The sequence below is a fragment of the Microtus pennsylvanicus genome, chromosome 7, assembly GCF_037038515.1.
Source record: "Microtus pennsylvanicus isolate mMicPen1 chromosome 7, mMicPen1.hap1, whole genome shotgun sequence".
NCBI classification, from domain to species: domain Eukaryota; kingdom Metazoa; phylum Chordata; class Mammalia; order Rodentia; family Cricetidae; genus Microtus; species Microtus pennsylvanicus.
In genome coordinates this window covers 18,318,702-18,337,921 of record NC_134585.1, presented here as the reverse complement: position 1 = coordinate 18,337,921, position 19,220 = coordinate 18,318,702, and positions in this window count along the sequence as shown.

Here is a 19,220-nt window from a genome sequence, read left to right as displayed (position 1 = left end):
TGAGGTAGATTGGAAACATGGATTTTCCTAGAATAGAACAAGTTTAAAATGTAAAAAGATTAAGTTCATTCATGTGGAGAAAGTTGATTAGCCTTCTGCGGCTGCTGGAAATCTTGCTGGTGCCAATGAAGAAAAGAATAGGGAGAAGTTACCATATGGGAATGTTTTCTGAGACTCAGTGTTTAGAATATAATCAAAGGCTTCTACCCTTGGAAAGAGAATAGCTATGTCATTACTTACAAACCAAAATAGAATTTTGATATTTGTATGTTTAATATTTAGCAATACATACATGCTACTAAATGTATTGATCTCACTCATTAGGTATCGAGTTAATGAAGTTATAAAACTGAAGAAATATCTTTTACCATAGCAAAGATAAACATGTAAGAGGTGGCTTTAAATTAAATAACTAAGTGTCTACTCACCTGACACCATATCCTAAAGGCTCTGCTAATATTTGGGGAGGTAGAGAGAATAAAACCTAAGCTCATCCTCCTTCTTATCCCTAATATGATTGTCTGGAGCATGATTAATAAAAACTCAGAGAGAGAAATTGGGGTTCAACCTGAAGACCCAAAAAGCAAAGCAGCCAGCCACTGGCTCTTACCTTGACATCAGTCCAAAATGCCAATCCAGACTCCAGGAATCTCAGAATGAGAATGTACCTGAAAGCTGTCTCCTCCCATATTATAATCTTCTCCAGGGCTGGGATTAAAGGTGTACACCACCGGAATTAAAGGTATGCACTGGCTGGTTTCTATGGTAACCAGTGTGGGTACTGTGATTAAAGGTGTGTGTGTTACCACTGCCTGGTCTGTAAGACTGATTGATGGGGTTGTTTTGCTCTCTGATCCTCAGGCAAGTTTTATTTCTTAAAAAAAAAAGTGAAATGCCACTCCCACAGCCCCACCACCTCCACCCCAAGTTGAATAGAATCAACAACAGTGATAAACAATATGATATTCATATTTTTCAAAAACTTGGGAGAAGATTCAGGATGCTGCAGAACCTGAGAAGCCAACATGCACTGTGGTCACTTGGGAATTGGCTATTATTCTGAATTCTTTAATTGGGTGACTGATACAAGATGAAAGATTTGAGGTTTCAGAAATCTTAGTTCTCTTTCTCTTCATTTTATTTTCCAAATTCAGAGCTCAGACACACACACATTTTTAAGACTCAGTCAATCCCTTGATATTTGCTGCCTGAAGTTTCCTTTGGTTTCAATATGTCAGGTTTTAATTCCTCCTCAGGGTTTGAGCCAAGCCCCAGCATAAACAGGATGTGTGCAAACATCTATAACCGCAGCACTCAGGGGAAAGATCAGAAGTTTAAGGCCACAGTCCCCTACGTAGGACATTCAAAGACAGCCTAGGATACAAAAGACCTTGTCTCCAAAAGTGTAGTGTAAAAATGAACTCCAGAATGAAAGACAGAAAAAATGTTAGGGCACCTTCCCAGCATGCCCCAGATGCAACTTCCCATTACCGGTAACAAAATAGAATACAATGGAAACAGGGTGTGGGGTGCACATCTGTAATCTCATCACACGAGGGAGGTAGACTCAGAAGGTAACAAATTCAAGGTCATCCTCATCCACATAGTGATTCTGAGGCCAGCTAGGGACATGTGACCCACTGTCTCAAAAATCAAACATAAGTAAAAAGTGTTTTAAAAGCCTCTACAAAAAACAGGATCTAGATAAGGTTCATGGATCTTCAATTCTAATGCAGTCAGAGAATCATTCACTAATTCAACCTATGAGACTCTTTGAATGTTTTGTGAATGAAGAGGATAGAGTCCGATGAAAAGAAAAAGCAAAATTCAATTTAAATATGAATTTGAGGGACTGGGGAGACAGCTCAACAGTTAAGAGCATTTGATGCTTTAGGTGGAGGACCCGGGATCAGTTCCCAGCACCCATATGACAGCTCACAACTGCCTATAACTCCAGTTCCAAGGATATTGATGCTTTCTTCTAGCTTCTGAGGGTAGTGTATGCATGTGGTGCACAGACGTACATGCAGGTAAACACTCATACACATATAATAAAATTAAAGAAATTATTATAAATAAAAACCTGGAAACCACAGTTTCCAATTTCAGAGTTGCCGAAATGGGTAACCCTTTTCTGAACAAGAGTGAAAACTTTCTTAGGCAGTTTGTCCAAAGAAGGAAACCATCAAAATGTCCTCATCGGTTAATGCAAATATTGATCAAATAGTTGAGGGAAAATATCATCTCACTGCCTAAGGTCTCTTACAATTAGATCAAGTGATAAGCTGCTGAAATCCTCTTGATAAGTATCTTCCAAATGATTCATTTATTTTGCAACTATAACATTTCTGCTCTGGTTCTTCTCCCTGAACTGACAGTCAGTTCTGTGTACTTCATGGCACAACAGAAGTCATGGTCTTATGGGACACCCTAGTTTGGTGTACTATGTCTGTGTGGAAACACCATGACTAAAGGTGAATTGGAAAGAGAGGAGTTTGTAGTTGACCTTTTTCTCTTTGCTCTTATAGAGGCCCACAACCCAGCTCCCAGAGGCTTACTATTACTTATAAATGCTCAACTTTAGCTTGGCTTATTTCTAGCCAGTTTCTCTTTTTTAAGAAATATATATCTTTAATTATTTTGTTAAAAGACAAATTCACATGAGAATGAATGAACCATGAAAGACATCCAAATAAAAATGAACCTCGGTAGAAATACTTACATGTATAAAATACGCAAAAACAGAACCCCAAAATATTTTCAGTAACTTTACTAACAAGGGTAGAAAATGAATCAGGAAATGAGTTTGAACAGCAATTTGTTTTGTTGTTGTTTTATAAGACAGGGATTCTATGTGTAGTCCTGGTTGTCCTGGAACTCACTGTAAAACACGCTGGCCTCAAACTCACAGGAGATCTGCCTACTTCTGGCTCCCAAGTTCTGGGATTAAAGGTGTACACCACCGCCTCCCAACTCAGAACAGAATGGTTAACATAAAACAAGCAGGAATTTAAAATCCTTCATAAATTAGCCAGCTCTTCTTAACTAACTCTCCCAACTACTTTTTGCCTCTGGGCCTTTGCCTTTCTCTGCTTCTGTATATCTTTTTTCTTCTGTGTCTATGTGACTGGGTGACCGGCCCCCATTATCATCCTCTCCTCCTATTCTCTCTTCCCTCTTCTCTTTTTCTCCTTCTATTTATTCTCTCAGCCTGGCAGCCCTGCCTATTTCTCTCTGCTGCCTAGCAATTGACCATTCAGCTCTTTATTAGACCAACCAGGTGTCTTAGGCAGGCAAAGTAACACAGCTTTACAGAGTTAAACAAATGCAACATAAAAGAATAAACACATCATTAAACAAATATCCCACAGCATAAAAGAATGTAACACATCTTTAACTAATATCCCTCAACAAGGGTTTACTTGGCTTACACTTCCATATCACTCTTCGTCATCAAAGAAAGCCAGGACAAGAACCTGGAGGCAGGAGATGATGCAGAGGAAGCAGAGGAGTGCGGCTTCCTTATTTGTTTCCCATGGCTTTCTCCGTCTTCTTGTAGCACTCGGGACCACCAGCTCAGTTATTACCTAACCCACAATGGACTGTCCAGACCTCCCACAGCAATCACTGATTAAGAAAATACCCTACAGCCTTACCAGTAGCTTGATCTTAAGGAGGTATTTTTCTCAACTGAGGCTCCACTCTCTCAGATGATGCTAGCTTGTGTCAAGTTGACAGAAAACTAGCCAGCACATGGGGTACTACAGTTCTATTCAAGCAAGGTCCATTATATGTCATTCAGCGGGGCAAAGCAATTGATGAAATGTTCTGTGGAAGGAACTGGCGTCACATCTTGTTGACCATTTTCTTTTCTCTTGGAGGGGAAGCTGGGAGGCCGAAGAGGCGCTTATTAAAATTTGTCTCGTCCACCACTTCCCTGTTAGCATTTTCAATTTGCATTCTTTAGCTCATGCACCAGGTGAGAATTGTAAAATGATTGCACCGAGCCTTACTGACGGCATCTCTCTGAGTTCATATTTACTGGTGTAAATAGCAATTTAGCAGGGTGATGGTATTCGTTACATGTGAGTAATTTGAATTCGGTCAATTTTCTTTGAAAAATTCAGATTACAGCTGATATTAAATTCTCCACGAGAAGTCAAACAAACAGAAGCAACGTGAGCTACGGAATGAAAGAAACCCAAACAAGCTCAGAGGCAGTTTGAATCTGCCAGGTGATTTTATTGAATTTGGCATTGTGAGAAAAGGATTCGAAGAATACAACCATGCCAAGCTATTGGATTTCCAGAGACAAATTTAGATTTGAGGCTGGCCAAGAAACACAGGGAGAACCCACAGCCGTTCTTTTTTTAAAAACGTATTTACTGATTTTTATTTATGTGTCTGCGTATGTTTCCGTGTGAGTTTCTGTGCACCACCTGTATGCAGGTGCCCATGGAGGCCAGAGGACATCTGATCTACTAGGAACCAAACCCAGGTTCTCTGAAAGAACAGCAAGTGTTCTTAACTGTGGAGCCATCTCTCCAGACCCTCCCACAACCATTCTTCAGCATAAATACTGAATGCCCCACCCAGCAGCATCCCGAGGGTCCTTTCCAAAAGAAACATGAACTTTTAGGTGGAGTCACCAGAGGGCATGTCATTCAGCAACTGGTCAGACTACTTTCCTGAAGAGGGAAATAAGGGGGATGATTGAGTTTGTGAATGTCATATCACTGTGAACATAGTCCCTGAGAGAACTGTTTAAGAAGAGGAAAGAAGTATCAGAGAGTTCAGTCCATGGTTTACGTGGCACCGTGAACTTGGATGGGACATCAAGGTGCTGGGAACATGTGGCAGAAGAGAGCTCTTCATATCATCACTGTCAAGGACCAAAGAGGGGACAGGAAAATGTCAGACTGACAAGATCATCCCAAAAGTTCATCCCCAGCCCTTCAGCTAAGTTCTGCCTGGTATGGTTTCCAGAAATTCCCAAGAGAGTATCATCAATGTAATATCATCTATTGACTTGTCCTTTAACACTCGATCCTATGAGGGCATTTCATATTCAAATAATAGCAATAGACAAGAGAAGTGGATGAAAGGGTTACAGCAACGAAGACCAGAAGTCTCAGGCTGAATATATTCTAAGCAGCAGAACAAAGAAGAACTGTACGCCCATTTGTTCTCAAGGACTTACTAAAAGTAGTAGATGCTGAATATAGGGTGCAAGAGTTAAAATTCAAACAAATGAATAAGAAAGAATTGAATCCGACTGATTCAAGCAGAATAAATGGCTCTGATGTTAACTTGGCAGAATCTGGGATCACCTGGAAGATGAGTCTCTGGGTTCTGCTGTGGGAAATTATCTCGGTTGCATTGAGTGGGAAGACCTGCCCATTGTGGTTATCACCATCTCTTTGGCTGGGATCCTGCACTGCATAAGCAAACAAAGGTATTTAAGGAGGGAAATGCATTCGTTCATCATTCTCTGAATCCTGATAGTGTAGGCCGTGTGACCAGCTGCTTCAAGTTCCTACTGCCTTGACTGTTCTTGAACTAGAGTGATCCTTTTTCTCACAGTGTGTTTAGGGGTGGCATTTCAGCATAGCAACAGTAATAAGACACTGACCTATAAGCTTCCTTCCATTGCTCACATTTTCTATCTCTACTAGTCTTCATTGATTCCTGAAAACGCCATGGCGTTTGTCAGCCTACAGCCCTGGCAATTTTCTCTACTTCAAGAACTGCTGGTAAGAGTATAAACTGAGACATACATGGATCTAATCTACATGGATAGTAGAAAAAGACAAGATCTCCTGAGTAAATTGGGAACATGGGGACCTTGGGAGAGGGTTGAAAGAGAGGGGGAGGCAGGGAGGGGAGGAGAGAAAAATGTAGAGCTCAATAAAAATCAATTTTTAAAAAGAATATAAATTGGTACAGCCATTAATGGAAATCACTATGGAGGTTTCTCAAACAAATAAAAATACAATTGCCATATGACACGGCACTCCCGCTCCTGAGAATACACTCAAAAGAATCAATATCCTACCACAGAGATACTGGCAACTCATATTTTTAATGCTCTGTTCACAAAAGCAATGAAATAGACCCAGCTTGGATAACTATCTACAGATGAATGGACAACGAAAATGTGGAATTTTATTTAGACATATAGTAAAATGAAATTACAAAACCTGCAGAAAAATGGATGGGCCTGGAAATTATTATATAAAAAGCCCTCAATATAAGATATCCTTAATCTCCCAAAGACACAGAGAAACCCTGTCTCGAAAATCAAAAAAAAAAATGTTTAAAAAGATATCCTTAATCTCATAGAGGGGAAAGTTGGGGATACACTACTTTCTGACTGGCACAATAATGGACTTTCTGAATTGGACCCTGGGATCACAGGCATTAAGACAAACAATTAATAATGGGGGCCTGCTCATGAAACAAAAAAGCTTCTGTGTAGTGAGGGACACCATTGTTTTCATCATTAAGCAGTCTACAAAATGAGAAAAAAATCTTTTCTAGTCATATAACTGAGGGTGGATGAGTATCTAGAATATCCACAAAACAAAAAAAAAACAAGAAAATAAATAATTTCATTTAAAATAGAATATGGAACTAAACAGAGCTCTCAAAAAATAGAAACACAAATGGTTGAAAAGCATGTTTTCAACATCTTTAACCATCAAAGAAATTCAAATTAAAACTACTTTGAGGTTTTACTGAGTCAGAAGGGCTAAGTTCAATAAGAGAAATGGCAAACGCTCTTGAGTATGTGAGGAAAAGAAAACATTTACTCATTGCTGGCGGGAAGGTAAATTGGGGCAGGTACTCTGAAAATCAATGTGGAGATTCCTCAAAAAAGCTGCGAATAAATCTACTATATGATCCAACTCTCCTACTTTCTGTGTTCGTGTGCCCAAATGACTCTCAATCCAGCTTCAGAGGTACTTATCAGTGTTTGTTCTCCATTCACAACAGCCAGGATATGGAAACAACTTCAATGTCCATCAGCTAATGAGTGGATAATGACAGCATGCTACCCTTGCACAATGGAATATTATTCAGCTGTTAGAAATTAAATTTGCAGGTAAATGATTAGAGCTGGAAGCGATTGTCCTGAGATGACTCAGATCCAGAAAAACAGACATCACATTTTCTCTCTTTTGTGAATGTTAGCTTTGAATCTTCAGATTCAAAATTCAGTTCATTTCATTCGGATACCTATGAAGAAATTAGTAAGGGGCCATTGTGGAAATTAGGAAAGGTTCTCAAGAGAGGGTGATAGAACACAGTGGCATAAATTATTAAAGGGGAACAATGGAACATCAAGGGTTAAACTAAAGTAGGGCGTGGGAGAGGAGGATAGAGGAAGAAATACAGAGAGTCTAACGCTAAACATCTTTCAAAAAGTCATACTTGTTTGGAAGCCCACAGTAAAAACATCCTAAAACACGTAGATAAATATATAAAAAGAGTTTAAATGGAACTACCCTCTAAAAAGGTGACAGTGTCCCTACCAGACCCCAGGACAAGTGCCAGGAATGGGCTACTCCTTTTAGAGCTAATTGTTAGTGATGTCCTACAAACCCCAAAATATTGAAGGCTACTGCCAATATTATTATTTGTCCCCTAGAACTTGATGGTAAGGGCCTATTGCTGAAGATACCATGTACCTGAACCATAGAACATGGAAAAATCAAGCTGGTTTTCTCCTGAAAGCTTCTTCACTACCAGCTCCTTTACATAAGGCTGGGGGGGCGGATTACTATGTATGCCACAAGCAGAAAAGTCATCATCAGTCCTACCTAGCGGTGAGCCATGTGACCTATAATAACAACTGTCATGGCAAGACATGCCCACTGGTGCAGTAGTGGCAAGAACATCATGAGAGTAATCAACCACTTTCTAATTGGATTCAAGACCTATTCCACAAGAAGATATCTATCCCTGGTACCACTATTGAGGCAAAGAACCCATGGTTAGCCAGGTCATAGGCCCTAGTGAAGAACCTACTAGTAGTATGTGAAATGGACGTAGTATTAAACTGACTCTTAGTGACTACCACTATACCCATGGATGAGCACATCTCTCAATCCTCACCAGAGAAGGTTCTTTACGAGGTAGATAGTGCTTAAGATTGGCTCACAATTATCAACAAGAGAAGAGACTGTGGAATGCTTGACTCTAAATGGGACATCTAATCATACCCCTCCTCCCAAATTCGGAGATCAATATGGAAGAGCAGGTGGAAAACTTACAAGTGCCAGTAGAGGCAGATGACTGAAAGGAAACAATGTTTTATAGACAGGGCAGGGCATCTGTACCTATGAACTCATAACAGTTATGACAGCAAATGTGTGTCCTTTATAAGCTCAACCCAGACCAGATCCCAGCATGGAGAAGGGGCGTGGTAGCAATCCCATCTGTTGTTGAGGAGCTATGGACTAGGATAGGGAGAGTCAGTTTTCTTTAATAACATGGCCCCGATAGATCAGCCAAGCTCCAATGGAGGGCCATAAATCCAAGAGTATTTGGGCAGCAAAAGTGAACTTATTGCTGTTGTTGTTTTACAGAAAGGACATAAAGTTAGGTGGGTAGAAGAGAAAAGGGAAGTGGGTCCAGGAGGAGTGGGAGGAAGAAGCAGATATAATCAAAATACAACTATGAAATTCTCTAAAAACTAATAAAAATGAAACAAAACAACAAAAAAATCAGCTTGAATCCACCGTCGTAACACTGCATCTTCAAGCAACAGAAAAACTATAATTTGCTCAAGCAAAATTAAAAATGATGCATAGAAATTTATTTCCTAAAACCCTAGCGGTCCCAAGCTGACTCTAGTGGCTTCCTACCTCTGTTACTCTTGTTCTGTGAGACAAATAAGCTTCTCACTTCCCTTAAGCCAGATGTTCTTCGGGGAAGTAGAGAGCACAGCAGTCAAGAATTTACTATCCAGTGCCATTCTCATTGAGATAACCAGCCTGAAAAGAAAAGGCAAGTCCAGAGAGAGAGAAGGGACCAACGGTGGAGAGGAAAGCGGAGACCTGAGAGCACTCCGGCTCAAGTTTCTAGGCAATGCTGTACAACAGGTTATAGTCACAAATCACTCCCCACAAACAGGTAGTCAAGCGCCACTAGCAGAGCATATGGAATCCTGGAAACAGAAGACCTGGTGTCAGGGGTGTCAGAGTCATATACTTAAGGCACATCTGAAAAACAAGAGCAAAATAGCCACACCTATTCCCAGAAGACCATACCTCCTAATAGTGTCTCTCTATGGTGCTATGGGGACCGGTTTTATTCAAATTACCACACCATTCATCTGAAAATTGTCATACCAACTAAATAATTAAAAGACAAACTGGGTGGACAAGATGGTTTAATGAGTAAGGGTGCTTGCTGCCAGGTCTGACAACAGGTCCCACACGGTGGAAGAAAAGAATGCAATTATGACTCCTGCAAGATGTGTTTTGCTCTCCATGGGCACAGCTGCAAACACTAAATAAATGTAATTTTAAAATTAAAAAAGAAAATAAAGGCAGCTAGCACAGTTCATAGCCCATAATAGATCCTCAATAACCCTTATTTCTCTGATACACCATCTATTTGCAACCCTCCCCTTGTGTTTCCTATACCATGGGCCATCAATGTACTGAGAACTTGCTTTGTCAGTTTAGCTAGCCAGGATGGAAAACTGGGTGTTACTTGCCCGATACTCTATTGCTGTTTCTGTAATGCCAAAATTCACCCATTCATTCAGTATTTAGGAAGTAGATAACCCACCCAGTCTCAGGATATAATGCTCCCCTATGACCACATTCCTGCAGACCCAGGATGTTTATAGCATCATAGAATTGAAGACACGAGAGAGCCCAATGGCCATTAACCTCCTGTTCACTGAGACTCCCTTGTAACTTTCCTATTTGTAGCATCTAGCCTCTGCTGGGTTATTCAAATGCAGGTGCATTGGTCATGAAAATGTTGTAGCTCTAGGGAATGATGCTCTTTGCTTGCTACTGTCAAGAACTGCACCCAACCTTCCCTTGCTAAAAAGCAGCTGTTTATACATTGATTTCTGAATTTAGACCAAGCATTGCACATTTCCCAGTCAAGCAGTTTGATTTTTGCCAGCAAGACCTGTTCGCACTCTTTCTGTTTCTTACCCCTGCCCACCCAAAACAAAGATGAAATATTCTACTTTGCAAAGCCCCAAACTCGCACTCAATTCTTGTGTCAGGGGTAGTCAGCACCATCAGACCCTGAGAATTGAGGGTAGACAGAGGGGAGTTAGCATGTGAGAAATTGGGAGGATGCTATCAAGATGAAGGAGAAATGAAAACTGAACAAGCAAAAAGAATACCTTGTGGTAGACGATTGGTCAGCAATTAAGAGCATGTGCTGCTCTTCCAGAAGACCCAAGTTCAGTTCCCAGCCCCCATGTAGGGTGACCCACAACACACACACACACACACACACACTAAAAAAATCAGTCTTTTCAAAAGAATACACTTCTTCATGATTGGTGAAGTGTTACAGATGTCTTCCCCAAACTTTTATTTATAACCAGCTATAGAAACACGCATGAATTGCATTATATATGTTATAAATTCCTTTGACTGAAGTAGCCATATCTAACAAATACTTTTCTGCAGATTCACTGTTTTCTTACAAAGAAAGTATGCAATCTGGGATCTAATGATTTCATAGCACTAGGTCTCTGAGTTGATGAATCTACAGTTCACTTACTATTCTTCCATAGAAATCAGGTGGCTATACCAACCTCAAAGGTATGAACCAGGAAATAGTGTGAAACAACTCCTGTATTTCTTTCATGAAACTTGGCAGGAAACTTCTCTTTAATTTTTATTGACCAAAACTGGTCAAAATGCCCACATCTAGCTGCAAGGGATGCTGAAAATTACTTGTCTTTAGTTAGGGTTTCTACTGTTGTGAAGAGACACCATGACCACAACAACTGTTATAAACTGGGGTGGCTTACAGTTCAGAGGTTCAATCCATTATTATCATGGTGAGACATGGTGAGACATGAGTGTGCAGGCAGATATCGTGCTTGAGAAGTAGCTGAGAGTCCTACATCTTGCAGACATCAGAAGTAGTCTGAGACACAGGTTTGGCTTGAGTATGAGACCTTAGAGCCCACCTTCACAGTGACACACTTCCTATTTCAACAAGGCCACACCTCGTAATAGTGTCACTCCCTTTAAGGACCATTTTCTTTCAAACTATCACACTTGTCCAAGCTTCTCAGTAAGATGAACCCATTATGTCTTTGGGTGTCACCACCATATGCCATAAATGTTAACAAATAAGTTCTTTATCCCTTTTCTATACACTCAATAAATAAAGCAACTTGTACCATTCTATAATCAGGATTTTCTATTATTCCAAAACAATATTTAAACCATTTCAAGAGAGTAACTGGATTATCAACTCTACAAAAAAGAAACCAAGAGCTGTGTTTGTATTTCATAGAGACCAACATCATGTCTGCCACACTACACATGTTTTAAATTAAACCACATGTCCTATTGCTGTGTGTGTGTGTTTTCTCTTTTCTCTCTGCAGCTCATCAATTAAATAGCCAATACACAGAGCAGATTTCATTGGCTGAAAACTCTAACCCAGTGGTTCACAGGGTTTTCACAGAAAGACCATGCTGGAGTCACCAGAAAGTCTCCCCACTTCACTGACATTGCAACTATTACCTATTTCACTGGTCCCAAGTCAAGCCTTGACACATTACTTTTAAAAATCCTCCCAATTTCTTTTAAGCTTGAAATCATTAATCACACTAACAGTTCAATTAATAATTAGATCAATTATCGCAAAAAGAATGAAAATACCTATTTTTGATCCAATTTTTTCCATCAGTAAGAAACTTGAGCCTAGAGTCCCACACATGCTAAACAAGAACTTTACTGCTCCACTACATCCCAAGTCCCCTGTTTTGCTTTCTGGTTTTTGTTTTGTTTTGTTTGAGGCAGGATTTCACTAAGTTGCCCAGTCAGGACTTGAACTGATAATACTTCTGCCTCAGCTTCCCACAGAGCTGGGATTACAGACCTATTCCAACTCAACCTGGCTCCATTTTCCCTCTTCCATGTTGAAAACATCCAATTATATTTAATACATGGTTTGGAGAGTTATTCCAGATTTTATTCTTTCTTCTTTGTGGCCTCTGATTTTGCTCTTGGATCTTTTTAACTGTTCTATGTGACCATACACCAGAGTTTTTGCCTTAAACTGTTTGAAGCCCACTCTTGCACACCAATAAAGGATACATTATAAATCAATAAATTGATAAATAAATATAGTTGTAGTAAGAAGGTCACTTGTTTGTTTCCCGACTGCTCAGCCCCGAAATAATCACAGAAGCTGTATTAATTAAATTATTGCTTGGCTCATTAGCTCTAGCTTCTTATTGGCTAACTCTTACATGATGTGGGAGTGTCATATATCAATCTGTTGATTTCATTGGTTAAGCAATAAAGAAACTGCTTGGCCCTGATAGTTTAAAACATAGGTGGGAGGAGTAAACAGAACAGAATGCTGGGAGAAAGAAGCTGAGTCAAGGAGTCGCCATGATTCTCCCACTCCAGACAGACATAGTTAAGATCATTCCTGGTAAACCAGCTTGTGGGCTACACAGATTAATAGAAATGGGTTAGATCGATATGTAAGAGCTAGCCAAAAAGAAACTGAAACTAATGGGTCAGGCAGTGTTTAAAAGAATTCAGTTTCCATGTAATCATTTCGGCTAAAGCTAGTCGTGTGGGTGGCCGGGTGCCGGTGACGCAGCCCCGCCACTCTTATTTCAACATGGCCCATTAGCTCTAGCTTCTTATTGGCTAACTCTTACATACTAATTTAACCCATTACTATTAATCTGTGTATCGCCATGTGGCTGTGGCTTACCGGCTAAAGTTCTGGCATCTATCTCCAATGGGGCTACAAGGCTTCTCTCTGACTATCTGACTCTGCCTTCTTCCTCCCAACATTCAGTTTAGTTTTTCCCCACCTACCTAAGTTCTGCCCTATCAACAGACCAAGGCAGTTCCTTTATTCACCATTGGTATTCACAGCATACCAAAGGGAATCCCACATCATATAGTGTCTGAAGAGTTGGCTCCATGGTTAGGAGCATATAATGAAAGTTTAACTTCTTCCTTCCCAATTCGAATCCCCTTGATCCCCTTATGTTGTCTTATTGCTATTGCTAAAACTTCAAGCACTATATTGAAGAGGTATGGAGAGAGTGGACAGCCTTGCCGTGTTCCTGATTTTAGTGGGATGGCTTTGAGTTTCTCTCCGTTTAGTTTGATGTTAGCTGTCGGTTTGCTGTAAATAACTTTTATTATATTTATGTATGACCCTTGTATCCCTAATCTCTCCAAGACCCAAAAAGATGAACAAGGGATGTACTCACTCGTAATTGGGTTCTAGCCATAAATAAAGAACCTTCATCTGGCGATGGATGGAGATAGAGACAGAGACCCACACTGGAGCACTGGACTGAGCTCTCAAGGTCCCAATGAGGAGCAGAAGGAGGGAGAACATGAGCAAAGAAGTCGGGACCACAAGGGGTGCACCCACCCACAGAGACAGTGGGGCTGATCTATTGGGAGCTCACCAAGGCCAGCTGGACTGTGACTGAAAAAGCATGGTCAGGAGCATATATAATGTTCTTTAGAGGACCCAAGATCAGTTCCCAGCACCCAAGTCAGGAAACTCACAACTGCCTGTACCTCCAGCTCCAAGGAGCTGTGCTAACCTCTTATGGCCTCTGTGGGTACCTACACACATATGTGTGGTATGTGTGTACATACATACAGAGAGAGAGAGAAATATTTTTAAATATTAGATATTATAAATAGATAGGTAGATAAATAAAACACAAAAGTAAATGCACATATAAACTAATACTAACCGTAGCTATCACTGTATGCATAAGACATGTATGAAATCAAGCCAAACAGAATCCCTGCATAGGAGGTGCTGTTCAGGAAATCCCACCCCAGCTGAGTTACTACTGGCAAGTGATACTCCTCTGCAACCCTTCCTTGCTCTGTGAAACTGTAAGCCACAATAAACTCTTTCTTCCCTAACTTGCTTTGGTCAGCATATTTTATCACACAGCAATAGAAGATGAAGAAACTTAACACAGCATCCTTCACTGTGATCCAGCAAAAGTACCACATGCTGATCCTCAAGCTAGATTCTATTAGCAGGACTTTTCCCTTTGGCAAGGAAAAAGTGAACATAACTTCGGTTCATTGAATGACATGTTTTTCAGTTGGGAAGGTATCAGTAAGACTATCTCAGTTCTCCAGAGCAAAAGCAAGGTTCCTCAAAGTGAAGCATTTGCACATATTCCCACTATGAAATAACTCAGAACCTTTAAATCAAAGGAAACTCCAGCTCTTGTTTCTATAGAAAAGTTAGAGACATATCAAGGACTTCCACAAGACCATAAAAACAGGTTATAATTCAAATGTTTTCCAATAACATGCAGAACAAATACCAATTTCAGAATTCTTCTGAGGGGTATAATTAAATTGATTTTACATCATCTAAAGAAAATAAGTAGGCTTGTACCATATAGATACTAAAGTCATTACCATTCTTGTCGGTTGATATAAAAGCAATTCTTGTGCAAACTTACATTATCAACAAAACAAGAAGCCAATGAGCTCATCTGTATGAACTGGCCGTGTGAAGCTCTGAATTATTAATTCTATTGTAGCCATTGATGTAAGGTCTTTTTACAAAATCAAAAGGAAATGTCTAAGGAGCTTTTGAAAATTGAAATGGCCAACCTGCTAGTCATAACCATCAATAACTATTACCAGAGTCCCAAAGTAATCTATCTTTGTCAAAATTAAACTGTCATTCAGAGCGAGTTGTGCAGAATTTCAGAGAAAGCTCTCTGCCCATTAAAGCCCAATATGTTTACCACATAACAAGAATGCATCCTGTGGTGGGAGCAGCTTTTGGGTCTTGGCTTCCCAAATATGAATGGTCCAGAGTCTGAGCAAGTCTCCATCCATTAAAGGAAAAGGGGATTCGTGGAGTTAGACGTACCCAGGAATTCTCCCAGACTGATCATCGGGAATGGAATCCTGACTGGTTTTCAAGGTCACAGCACACAGACACAATCTCAGTCCTTCATCCCAAGTTTATTAACCTGAGTTACTTTGAAGTTGCCTGAGCTATGTCTATGGTGACTTGCCAGAAAGCCTGTGGTCTGAATGGACTAGTCATTGAACTTAAGTTCCTCCAAGCCCCACAGTAAGTTGCCCCTTGCTGAATCGAATAATACACAAGTATCTGCAATTTGCCAAGTGGCTTCTTGGCATCAGATTGCTGAAGCCCTCTTCAGCATAGAGGGTTGAAAAGAAAGAATTATATTCGCTCCCGAGACTTTGAAGAGAACTTAACCTTTTTGCCTGAGGATTTCCGATGTATAAATTAAAGGAAACCGGTTGCAATTATTAATGAGCATTGTGAGAAACAAATTGTGAATGTCAAGGCTGAATACCACCAAAAGCAGCTGTGAATATCTCTGTATTTCCAAAGGGTCTATATTAACTAAAACCTTTCTTTGCACAGTGGCTGAGGTCAATAGGCAAAGGTATTTACCTTGGTTCTGTAATTCTACAACAAAAAGGTCTCCAGGGTTTTGAGATAAGGAAACCGAGAAATGGGAGGCATGCCCTTTAAATACCAACTCCTAATTGCAAAAATGTGAATATGCAAATCCAATTACATACATTTAGGGATTAGATATTAATTGGATCTTCCTTGATATAAATGGCACAGACAATTCTTCTATTGGAAGTGATTATCATTTTCCATTTTGGTATTTGGTAATAATTGATAAAATACCACAGGTTCCCCTTGCTAGGCAGTTTGCCAAAATGACATTGCAGGTCATAGAGATTAAATATCTTTGTCCTGAGCTCTGGGCAAGCTGTACATTGAAACTTTACTTGGAAGGGATAATAAAAAAATTAAATAATATCAATATGACCTCCAAGCCCAGGATCTATAGCTGTAAGAGCATATAACCTGAGTAACTGACAGTGAGCGATAGCCATAGCCAATGGCAGTGAACACTCCTATATAATTTACGGACTACGATGCGGGGACTCACGCATCCTCCTCCCTCACTAATATTACTGTAGGGTCTTGGAGAACAGCAGGGCTTCTCTCAGCTTTTGGTGTGCGTAACTCGGGGAACGAGGGTGCAGGACCATCAATAGTCACAAGGTCATCCGGAGCCAGTGGCTTTCCAGTCCATTTTCTAAGGTCAGAGAAGAACACAAGTGAGCCCAATAAAGGTGATTTATTCAGGGGAGGTAAGAACAAGCTCCTGAGGGTGGAAATGGCTCCAAGGGAGGGATACTGACGCTCTGCCCTGCCCAGTGGTCTTCTATGGCTCTTTTGGAGGAAACCAGATGGAGAATGAGATGTGCCTGTCTTTTGTAACCGCATCTCCAAAGTGACTTGCTTCTGGGAATAAGAATGTAACATTCTTAAACTACATGACAGAGAAGCTAACACTGATGAGGATGGCTTCTGCCAACTGATCAGAGAGGCATCAGACCTCTTAGTCTAAAAGTTCTGCCAGCAGCTGTGTGAGTGAGTCTAGAAGCAGATCCTCCCCCAGTCAAGCTTTCTATGTTACTGGAAGCCCTGGGTCAACCTTCTTAGCACATCACTGGAACTGTGAGACAGGACCACGTTTCAGAGCTACACTCTGATTGTCATCCTGCATAAACGAGGAGAGAACCAACATTTGAAGCAACTAAATCTGAGGTCATTTCTTACTCAAAGACCAACGACAAATGTACAAAGGAAGCCAGAGGGCAGAAGCCCCAACAGCGCAGGGCAGTATTTATCCCCGGGCTATTGTTCACACCTCCGATGAACTCCTGGTTCACATGTCTGATGCTCTATGAGAGCAGTCACAATTATCTTAGTATGAACTATCATTACAGTCTCTTTTCTCTGGTAGAAATGCATTTGGGTTTTTATCTCAAATGGGGGAATAAAACAATCGACGAGTAAGTCAGAAAAGATTATTTTTAATAAAAAAAAAAAAAAAAGAACCTTTCCTGGAACCTCTGAATTAGCATCGCAGAAGGCAGACCAAATCTTTGGCCCCAGTTTAAATACTTTTAAATCTTCTCATTTGTTTCGCAACTCATCTCTTCTCCCCTGCTGACTTTTCAGCCAGTCCATCCCCGCCTTGGTGACACAGCTCTAATTTAAGCTTCTATCAAAACCCATTATGATTTCCACTCCACTGCCCTTGAATGCTGCTGAATTAAGATACCAGCATAATTAATGGGCCACCTTGCTAGCACCCTTGCTTCTTCGCGTCCCAGAGAAAATGTCAAGTCACATTTTTTTTCCTGTGGAAATCAGGAGGACTTGCAGCTTTCACTGTCCCTTGTAAATTAGTTAACAAGTATCAAAAAGCAAAGACATTCCAAGACAGCAAATCCAATGGTCTGTTCGCACAACACACCCCTAAACAGACTCTTTTTAAAAAAAAAGAGTATGCACATATAAAACTAATAATAACAAATGAAACACAAAAAGGATTTGAGGGGACTTCATCAAAATATCTATTTTTAAGAAGCAAACTGATTTGATGCAAGTCCATTAACATCATCTCTGGGTACCTTCAGGGGATTGATTCCAGCAGACTTGCCCATACCAGAATCTGCAGGTGTGAAGGACCAAAAATGTAAGTCTGTTTCCACAGTGAGCACTAGTCAGAGATTTGGGACTTTCCTCTAGTTCCTTCAAGGGTTTTGTGCTTCTACCTCAAAACAAAGGTCCCACCTAGGTGTTGGTCAGAGAATTCTGCTCTCTCGAGGTTATTATCTGCAGGTGTGGCCAGCCCTTGTGCTCAGGGGTAGGGAAGTAGATTTTTCCTACCTCTAACAAGAGGATCCAACTAAGTTCCAGTTCCCTTTATGGAGATAACTTGGGATTCTACCCAGGGAGTGGTTTGCCTACAGAATGTTTTGGTCTAGGGTGTGAGCATGACTTGGTGACTTGTTTTGTTCTAGCAACAGAATGTTTAACTATGAATGTAGGCCAATGACTTTCAATTAGTATGTTCATTTCCTTGTATCGTGTTAATGCAATCATACAAGGTTTATTGACAGGACAGGAACCAGTGCACTGGAGCCAAAACTCATTTCCCATGCAGGGGTAGAGAGTTCGACCCTGAGTAGCTAGGAGAAGGGGTATTTAAGGGAAGAAATCATAAAATTTCGAAAATACAAGTGATCATTGAAAAATTCCGAAAATACCAGTGATAATCACAAGGGGATAACTCCCTGTTTCTCAAGATTATAATCTAACTTTATCTTCAGCTAGTTTCTGAAACAGACTCACTGAACCGGCTAATCTAGATTTTTGATTCTTCTCTCCCTGCTTAGATTTTTGGCTCTATTTTTTTCTGCTAGAGGGGTCTGCCTGGCCAGATTTTACATGGGTCCGGGGATCTGAACTCAGAGCATCCTGCTAATGCAGCAGGCATTTTGCTCTCTGAGTTATTTCTTCAATCCTATCATGATGTCTTATCCCAAGTGAGGCAGGAAGCTAGCTGGAAAGATACCTCTGCACAAAGCAAGGTACCACAGCCAATCTCTAAAAGTCAACAAAAGGATGAGAAAAAAAAGACATGATCCATAGTCAGGAGGGTGACTTGGTAGTTGGAAGTCTGCTGCAGACTTTGAGACAGGAGGAATTAAGAGCCTTAGAAGAGAGAGAAGAGATAGACATACGTCGGGCAACCTGGCTTAAGTGCACGGTTCAGATATGTGCAGATAAAAGTGGCATGAGTTGTGATCCAGGACATTGGCATCATCTCTCCAAAACCCAAGAAAACCCTAAAGTCTACCACACTGTGTAGACTCCTCCATAGTTCAGGGAGCTCTTGCCACACAAATGACTGTGCTCTCTCAACATTAAAAGCCATGGTTCTCCTTACAAGAGAAAACCTAGTCCATGCTATAACTGAGCCATGCCAACCTGGGTTTCTTACTTTTATCTATATTTTTAAAATATTTAATATTTATTATTGTTTGCTTGCATGCGTTCATGAGTGCCACATGAGTACAGGAATCTGCAGAGGCCAGAAGAGGGCATCAGATCATCTG